General features: G+C 44.6%; 1 long non-coding RNA gene across 1 annotated transcript; it reads left to right on the top strand.

Moving 5' to 3' along the window:
* On the top strand, positions 1–1,947 carry LOC121835135. Its single transcript, XR_006077489.1, has 3 exons — positions 1–139; positions 485–612; positions 1,892–1,947. It is a non-coding gene; the product is annotated as an uncharacterized LOC121835135 (long non-coding RNA).
* The last annotated feature ends 7,951 nt before the right edge of the window (positions 1,948–9,898 follow it).

Here is a 9,898-nt window from a genome sequence, read left to right as displayed (position 1 = left end):
GACGCCAAGAGTGCAAGTAGCTCAAGCCAAGCAAGGTCGAAGCCAGGTTGACCACGTGACCGTATGTCAACGGACCGTCAAGGCCTGTTTCATCGGACCGCTCTGCCGATCTCTCGGCGTGGAGGAAACGTAAACAAAGGTATGTTTCATTTTCGTTGTTGTTACTACTTGTGCTGAACAATGGAGCGGGCGAAGCGTTCGCTATCAGAGCTATCCGATCGCCAAAAAAGACATAGAGTAGCCGAAAGTGTTCGCAAGGAACTTGAAAGTTCCTTGCGGACATTCCCTGTCCATTACTTCTGTAATGGACAGGGAATTTAAAACCTGGAAAAGCTGGGGAACTTAGAAGGAGGAATTTGCTAGACACCCTGGCTGATTTCATAGTTACCGATGTCTGCCAAGTTATGCTGAAGTAGGGCATGAAATTGTCGATATTTCACTGTGGTAGCTGACGTTGTGTTGTAATTATATACTTTTGAAACAGGAGCTGTGCGCACCTGCTTTAAACAGAAGGCAGAAAACAATGAGCCAGCCATCATCGTGCAGGAAGCCGACGCCAAATGGGCTGCTGCTGAATCGGTCAGGCATGCACCAGCTAGGACCAAGAAAATGGTAATATGATATTTCTAATTTTGCTTAAACTCCCGAAAAATACTTTTGCATCCTAAAACAAGCCCAGATTTCAAACAAAGGCATTAGTCCACTTTACATAAAGACATTTTTAAGTATTAAGAAATTTATTTAGCCAATGAAAGAACACCATGTTATGACATTGTCTGCAATGAGCTTTACATTGTAGAAAATATGAGGCTCATTGACATTGCCCCTGGGTCCGGACAGTTCATCAAACGCCGTTTCATTGAACATTGTTTCATCGAAGCTGTTTCATTGAACGCAGTTTTATCGAACGCTGTTTCATTGAACGCCATTTCATCGAAGTTGTTTCATTGAACGTAGCTTATTTGAGCAGTAGAAATATTTTTCTTTTTAGTGCCGGGAGGATAGCAGTGTTTTAATATTTATTGTAACTTATAAACTTATATATATATAAAAGGAAGGAACCTTTTTTTGTCACCTTCTATTCTTTTTTTTTTTAGTAAATGATGACTTCTGTTAATGAGGCCAATAAGACACGGTAACACTAACGACACTTTTAAAAGCTGTGATCATCAGGTGCAGTGATGAATGCACATCCGTTCAAAAGCGTATACGGTATATATCTTCATCCTTGAAGAGACCTATTCTGCTTCAAGACGAAGCCATCCTTGAGGCAGTGATCTGTCTCCGTGGCCCATGATACGGGGAAAAGAAAAGACGTGTCTCCTCTCTTTGTTAATTTATTATAATCGACAGAACCGTGGACCTGCCGAATATTCGACATACAGTAATATACTGCATGTCAAAGATCCGACAGGTCCACGGTTCTGTCGGTTACAAAAAATTGACGAAGAGGGCAGGCACGTCTTTTTTAAGAACATCTATGTTCTTAAAAAGAAAGCTATACTCTTAGGATAAAATGAAAACAAAGTTAAATCTACAAATACAAAATAAAAAAGGCGCTGCGGAAAATAGCTGTTTCCCTCTTAAGAAAGTGCCTTTCACGCAGGAATAAATAGAAGGTTGAAGTGGGAAAAAGTGAGTGGCCGAGAACAGCCGCCTACCTTGCCAGAAAAGAATAAGTCGCGTATCCACTGTCTTCTGTGGGTAGGTCACACTTTGCTGTAAAGGTCTAAACTGGATGAAAAGAATGGCTTGTGCATGCAAAGAAACTGTGGTGAAACTGCTAGGACAGATGTAGGCATTTCTTTTTTTATCTTGATGACACTCTCTGCCCTGAAATAGGCACCCATTTTCTGAATGCAACCAACTTTTTTGTGTTATTTTTTTGCAGGAGCAGTGTGCCTCTTCTCAGGAGTGACTGAGGGGCTGCCACAAGGGGAGAAGGCAAGCATGTTTCTGATTACAAGGATGGACAGTTGGGCTGGGCTAGTTGGTAAGAATTCATGTTGAGAAACGGTGCGAAAACCAGACAAAGGAAAAAGAACACACAGTACCTTGTCCTGTGTGTTTTCTTATCCGTGCATTTTGCGCTGTTTTTCAGCATGTTTCTGCCTTGATTTTTCTGTTAGTTTTAAATGTTAGTAGTTGGTTACTTTGATCCCAGTTGGAAGCATGGAATTGGTTAACCGTGCTAAATGCATAGAATTGAAAAAAAAAAAATTCATGCTTTCTAAATCATTTAAAATGCTTTTTTTCCTAATGATTTCTTTCTCTTTTTTTACAGCCATCCCATGAGTAGAGTCCCTGTTGTTTGAATTTTTTATGTCAATTTGTAATATGCATATGTTACCTTTAATTTCTATTCATGCATACATTTTAGCCCCAGCTAGTGGTTTCTTTTATTTAATTTATGTACACATTAGTGTGATATTTTTAGAAGATTTAAAATTTATGTTCTTTTTCTAGTCATTTTTGGTTTATTGCCTCCGTTATTTATTTATATCTCCTAGCCCAAGATCGGGTGTAATTTGAGATATATTTAGAATTTTATTTTAGGCTACTTGCTTTATGTTGCTGGGAGTTTTAATATTTTACATTTTTATTTTTATGCAGATCAGCCTTGTAATTTAGTGTGTTCTTTACAATTTTGTAGATCTAATAGCTTGTAAGAAACAGAAGAATTCTCTGGTACTTGTAATGTTGGTTTCGTTTTTGAAATAAATTTATTCCAATAACTTCTTGTTTTCTTCCGGAGTCCTGCTTCTAGGATTTCAAAATGCTGATTCATTAAAGGAGCTGTGCAACGATATTCAATTGGAATGTTTTTCTCTCTACACGAGCTTACTGGCACACCTGGGACTCAAGGATACTCACACGCAACGCCACTGGCCAAGAAACTTCTTTGTTGCGGTGTAATTTCAAGGACAAAAGCGATCATTTTCATTCAATCTCTCCTTCGCAAAATTCGATGACGTAACTCGGGGATCGCAGTACACCCAAGTGACGATATTTGAATGCGGCTCATAGATTGGACCCGAGCATTGCGTGGGCACTCGACTTGGGCTCGTGACAATTGCTATCTCGAGGAGCATTCGGGTTGTAACCCGTGTCCAATCGCTGCAACGACGACAATAGCCGAGCCATAACAATGTCTGGAACTCAGCGCGTGTCCTGCGCTTTGCCAACCCCAGCGCGTGGCTGTGATCAACATTGGCGGCATATAATCGGCTCCAGATCACGTGGCCGCTTGTTCTGGCTGCGAGTTGAGGGGGTGAATGCTGCTCGTTTTTCTTAAATTTTTTTCTGGGACTTCTATTGCGTGAGGTGAAAAACGAACGCGTGTTTCATAGGTCATTAACGTTAGGGATCTGTTTTACGCGGTATTTGTGCAAAGTACAAAAATTTTTGCATTGCTCCTTTAATGGCCTGTAATGCACATCCATTTATACTCATATCAGGCACCAGCTCAAAAAATGACTTCATGACAACCATAAATGCAGTTTCCTGGCAGCGCTTGTCAATGTATTTTCGGATAACATTGTTCAGTAATGTCCAAGTAACACATGCAGTAATATCTGGCCAGTGCCAGCATATTGTAAAAACGTTTACTGAAAGTTGACAGAATAAAAGCACTGAGGAAAAACAGATGACCGCTCTTTCATTTAGTTACGACGCTCGTTTTTTGGAAGCAAAGACTCGCGCACAGGTCAAGATTAACTGCAAAAGGAAGGCTTGATCAAAGGAACTTTAGGGAGATAAGGGATGAGTCAGTAACACTCCACCTTCGGTATCTAGTTGATCTCGACCTGTATGCGACTCTTTGCTCCTCAAAAAATAAATGTTGTTGCGAAATAAAAGAGTGGTCGTTTGTGTATGTTCTTCACATTTTTATTCCTTCACTTTTAAGTAAGCCGTAATGTCAGTGCAACATTTTGGTGTAACATTACTGGATGGTAGAATTCGTGGCCATTAACAACAACTAGCAACGTTAGCGACGACGTCCGAGTAACATCACTGATCTAGCATCCAGGTAACATAGAGAGCTATGTTACTGCAACATTTTGATGTGACGTTACTGGAAGGTAGAACTGGTGGCCATTAGCAACGTTTGGCAACGTTATCTAACAACGTTCCAGTAACGTTATTTGGGTAATGTCCAGGTAACGTATGCAGTTACGTTACTGTAACATTGTGGTGTAACGTTACTGGAAAGTAGAATCTGCGGTCGTTAGCAGCGTTCGGCAACGTTACCTGACAACATTCCAGTAACGTTGTAGCCACATTTTGTGCTACTTGGGCTAGCATATGCCGTCATCTTTGCCGAATATCTGCCAGAATGTTGATTCCCATACTGAAAGAGTATTGAACCCTGCCAATCCTTTCACAGCAAATTTTGAAGGCACGACGCTGCAGAATGGTACAAACTTTCGAATAGCTACCATGTCAGGTGCGACAATGCAATTTCCTACCTCAACGATAACTCATTGACAGAACACGGTGTTCTTGACATTCAGCAAAATAAAGCTATCATGTGTAACTTTTGTACCACTCATGCTGCTAGAGCAACACTGCACCACCACTTGAAAATGCACAATTTCACTTCGTAAACTAATTTCAATGGGCTCGTTTTTTTATTTATTTTTTTGCTACCTAAGAAGACTCCGAACTAAAAACGATCATAGCAAGGGATGTATACCAACACTAGTTATACTGAATAAGGGTCGCGATGTGGGTCACTTGGTTCATACTGACGCGTTTGTCAGCAACGCTTGTCCTGTTTGCACTTCCTTTAGTCTCCGTTTACTGTTCGCTGTTTGCCTTTTCGTCATTTGTTATACTTTCTGCAATAATGCACAATTGTCATTTGTAAAAAAAGGAAAGAATAAAAAACTTTCAGCCTTTCCACTCTGGTAAAGAAGGAAGACCAGCAAAGCTGTACTATGGTCACACGACCTCAAGGATGACTTCTTAAATGACCTCAAGGACGATGTCTAAGGACGACGTCTAGGACGACCTCAAGGACAACTTCCAAAGTGACCTCGAAGACGACGCCTAGAGGAAACCTCAGGGACGACATCTAGACAACCTTAAGGACGACGCCTAGGAAGACCTCAGGGACGACGTCTAGGACGACTTTTAGGAAGACTTCTAGGACGATTTCGAAGACAACATCAAGGACGACCTCTCAGACAACTCTAGGACAACCTCTCGGACAACCTCTCAGACAACCTCAAGGACTACTTCTAGGACGACCTCCAGGACGACATCTAGGACGACGCCTAGAGAAATTCAGCCTTTCCACTCTGGTGAAAACCAGAGTGGAAAGGCTGGAAAGGTTGTCGCCATCTATGAGCAAGGGTGGCAAGCTGATTGTCTGGTTGCCGCCGTCGCTCATAGGTGGCGGTAGCTGTCCACAGTTTTGTGTCATTTCTTTGCGGGGGACACGATCATGGGGAAACTAGCCCTTAACAGCTCTGCTGTAAAAAACTGTTTTAATTGTTTTGGTGTAGGATGACAGCCCTGCCTCATTTATGAAGGAGTTCCATCTGAACCCTCAATAATCCAGGCCTGGACGCTGGCTCTTTGTGGGACGTCCATGCCTGTCTCCAACTTTTCTTGTAATTTACTTCTCATTTTTAACTGAAATCTCACAAGGTAAAACCAACCCTTAAAATACATTGTCGGCGAAAATTACAACTCTCCATTAGCAGACACCGAATTTTATGGACATTGAACACCACATCGCAACGTCTGGGTCACCTTAAATTTTGTGTAATCTTCTTTAGCCCCTCAAACAAGGCAGATGCAACCTTTCTAGAACTCCAGGAATAATGTGACTAAATATAAGGAGAGAGAAAAAAAAAAAAAAAAGAAACTTTATTGACCGAGGAAATGGGTCACGGGGAAATAGAGGTCCTTGTGGTGGTGGTGGTGGGCGAGAAGCTGAAGGCCCGTCCCCTCCTGGATGTCGTCTGCTTGATTTATACTCTGTTTCATACTTAGCGTGCAACGCTGTCAAAGCTACTGGCGCGAGCGCGTGGCTTCTTCTATGGTTTTGTTTGCGCGAGAACGCGTGCAAGTGATTAACGAGATCAAGCCCCACGCTCGCGCCAGCAGCTTTGACAGCGTTGCACGCCAAGTATGAAACGGAGTCAGTTACTCGAACTGCCACCAGTCGGCGCGCCCTTCGCGCGCTTTCGCTATGACAGCATAGGTCGGCATTTTAGGCAGTCCTCACTCAAACTCACGATCACCATTTTTTCCTCAATCAGAACTCACGCCCACTCACGATCACGATTTATTCAAAATAGGGTCATCACCCGGACTCACCCTCACGGTTCAACGCAAAACCAAAACTCACTCGCCGTTATCATCACGGTCGTCACGCTCACAGATCATCACGGTCATCACGCTCACAGGTCATCACGAATCATCAGGCTCACAGGTCATCACAGTCACAGATCCTCATGGTCCTCACACTCACAGGTCATCACACTCACAGATCCTCACGGTCCTCATACTCACAGGTCATCACGATCCTCACGGCTCTCACACTCACAGCTCCTCACGGTCCTCCCACTCACAGGTCATCATGCTCATCACTTTCACAGGTCCTCAAAGTCCTCACACTCACAGCTCCTCACGGTCCTCACACTCGCAGGTCCTCGCGGTCCTCACACTCGCAGGTCCTCGCAGTCCTCACACTCACACAGGTCCTCACGGTCCTCACGGTCCTCACACAGGTCTTCACGCTCATCACACTCACAGGTCATCACACTTGCCGGTTGCTTTCTTAGTGCTTTTCTTTTGTTTCTCTCAAGCCGTTGGTTTGTCTTCGCGTGAGTCGTGCGGCGGGGAAACTACCCCTAAACAGTGAACTTCTGAGCCACTAATCCAATTTGAAGGAAATGTACTATGTTAATGTTTATGCTCCGCACATTTCTACCAAATTTCGTAAACCTGGATGAATTGCAAAAGAAACTAAATGCAAGCTGACGAAAGTGGGTGTGTTTAACTTTCGCCTACTGTCAAGGGCGGCGGAAAAACACAAATGCGCCTTCCGACAGGTTACACAGACAACGTCGCAGTGATTAGAGCATCGCCTCGCTGTGCATTCCTCGCTCATTTATACACAGATAAGCAATTACTACATATATTACCCCCGTTTCTTTTTTTGTGCCACCCACACGTACTTCTACGGAAGTTTATGCAGAATGTATACATAGTAAACATATGCATCGACCTTTTTTTTTTTTCTGGGGGGGGGGGGGGGGGGGGGGGGGGGGAGAGAGCGGTAATACTGTACCTTGTCTCACCCTATGATGGACTAAAGGCCAAAGCCACGGGCCGCCAGGTCGAATTACGTTCCACGCTATACTGTGACACGCTTAACACTGATTAGGGCGGACGAATAATGCTCGAAACCAAAAGCGCCCCATTATTGCTATAGCTTTGACGCTGCAAGAGAGCCTAGATTTCGTGGCTTTCTTTGCGATGTAAAATTGTTGAGTCATTCTGTGCTCTTCGATTCGAATCACTGTCCACCCGTCCCCTCATCAGTGATCCGACACGCGGGCACCAACACGTGCATCGAAGCGAAAGACCGCACAATTTCTAAGTGGCTCGTGATTGGATCTGGCGGTCCGTAGTTTTTGCCTTTAGTCCATCGTTCCTATAGCTTTTTTTTATAGGTAGGATGGTTTCACATGACGACGGTTTGAAATCTCACCATAATCCCTTTTGACATGTGTGTCAGTCGTATGCTATTCTATGAACAGAGGCCGCGGTGGCCGAGTTTTCTTCTCACTCGAGTTGCTTCTGCTTTTGTTGATCGACCGTGCTTGCCGGAATAGCGTATACAATTTAGGGAATCATTGGCCGACATTGTTTTTCAGTCATCTCGGCCTTTATAAAATACTGTCAGCATTTATTATCTTGATACATGCAGCCGTCCTTGAATTGATTTCGTTTGGATTGGTTTGACTTGGGCATGACTTTGCTTGGTTTGGTTCGGGGGTTTGGGGCCGTCCCTATGTGGCTCTTTGTCGCGCTCTCGATGATGTAGGGCGCGCCACTTTCCATGTGGCAAGCCGCGTCATTCTTGACACGCAGTTTTATAATGGGCAATCAGTTCGTCGAACAAGGTTTCATAGACAGACTGTTTCAGCGACACTGCAATGTTTCATCGGAAGATCGTTTCTTCGACATTCGATGCTCGACAGAGCTTACTACTCAGCCACCATATTACTACATTTCGTCGACACTTTTTTTTGTTTTGTTTTACTCGTACGTCTAGACGACATTTCTCTTTCTCTCTCTTTCATCGACGCGGCGTTGGCTCCTTGACATCATACGTTCTTCGCGTGTTCGCAGCGCACTACGGTGTCCGCTTCGGACAGGGCGCAGGTGGCGGAAGCGCAAATGCTCCTCACTCTTTGTACGCATGCAGTGCAGTGTGCTGTGCGTGGTGTTGGCTGTGCGCTTACGTCGCTTACGTTGCTGGAGTGGTGCGTGCGGTGCGACGGCCTTTTGCACACGTATGGCCGTTATGGCGCGCACTCGGCCTAGATATTTGTTCACGTAAGGAGCGTGCCCTATATGGAAGCTGAGGCTCGGCGCTCGGCAGCCAGACGGCTGGACGTAATTGCTGCTTTCTGTCTTGCTTCTGGCCGCGTGCACACTCAAAGCTCGCGAGATGCTGAATCATTCTAAACTTTTTCTAAAAGGAGTGTTTCTCGACGCAGTGGTGGCTTAGTATACCGCTAATTTTTTTGTAGAATCATGTGAGGCTTATTTTGTGCCCAGTAATGCACGCGAAATACGAAAACTGACCGTTTTGCATTCTCGTCTTGCAAATGTTCCGAAATAGGTAGTGACGTAGAGATTAATCTGTCGGTTTCGGTAGTCTTTAATAGAGCACTATATAGCTCCTACGGAGCAGAGTAACGCAATCCTTTGATCCGCGTGTTTCGCCGAAAACATGGCCCACGGAGCAGCGCGGCGCGAGTCACGTGGTACTCGGGGTTCCAGGAGGCAGCCCGCCCTATGGGAGAATACATGGAGATCGACTCCACACGGCTGATTAAAAAATAAACGCCAACTTCACACTTTTCGAAACTAGTCTGTCGTGAAGTTGGTAAAGCACTAAACATTTTATCAAAGTTTTCATAATATCGGATACGTGTGAAAATTTTGAGAAGGCAATTTGCAAGGCAATGGCGTTTGAAGCAGACGATTTTTGTACCCAGCGGAGATGGACTTTCTGGGTTGGCCGTAGCGGGTCACGTGGACGGTGCGGCGTCACCGCGTCGTCTGCTGCATAATGCCGCTCAGGCATTTTTTTTTAAAAATTATGTCCTTACATGGCACGCAACTTAGCGCAAATTATTCTAAACTGCTCTTTTATCATGTCAAAAACTATTGACGTTCCGCACATCTCCACAATATTGAGGAAACGATGACTTTTTCACGTTCCCCTTGCATTTCTGACCGGAGTTGGAGACCCCAGGCGTTCGCCGCTAGTCGCCGAGAGATGGCGTTCTAGATTGCGCTACTCTGCCTGCTCTAGCCTTTAGACGTCCAATGAACGAGGTATTTGTATTGTTGTATAGTCGGGGCATGAGGAGTTTCAGCGAATATAGGGGGCGCTCCGATCGATCCAACATGGCGGAAAACGGGGATAGATTTGCGACGCCCGTAGACCGGTAGCGTATAAATTAAACAAAGCGTGTCGTTCTCTGTTTGCTTACGTGTGCGAGACGATCATCGCTTCACCCAAGACCTACCGTGATGCTACAAATGAAGTGTTCAAGCCAATCGAAGGCAAGAAATCTTGCCATAGTCAAGATATGTGTGCAAGTGTTCGACGTGAGCTCTCACGCTGGTGCAGCTGTCATCA

This window comes from Ixodes scapularis, unplaced genomic scaffold, assembly GCF_016920785.2.
Source record: "Ixodes scapularis isolate PalLabHiFi unplaced genomic scaffold, ASM1692078v2 PGA_scaffold11__112_contigs__length_91849675, whole genome shotgun sequence".
NCBI lineage: Eukaryota > Metazoa > Arthropoda > Arachnida > Ixodida > Ixodidae > Ixodes > Ixodes scapularis.
Note: the sequence above shows the minus strand (reverse complement) of the source record. Positions and strands in the feature narration are given on the sequence as shown.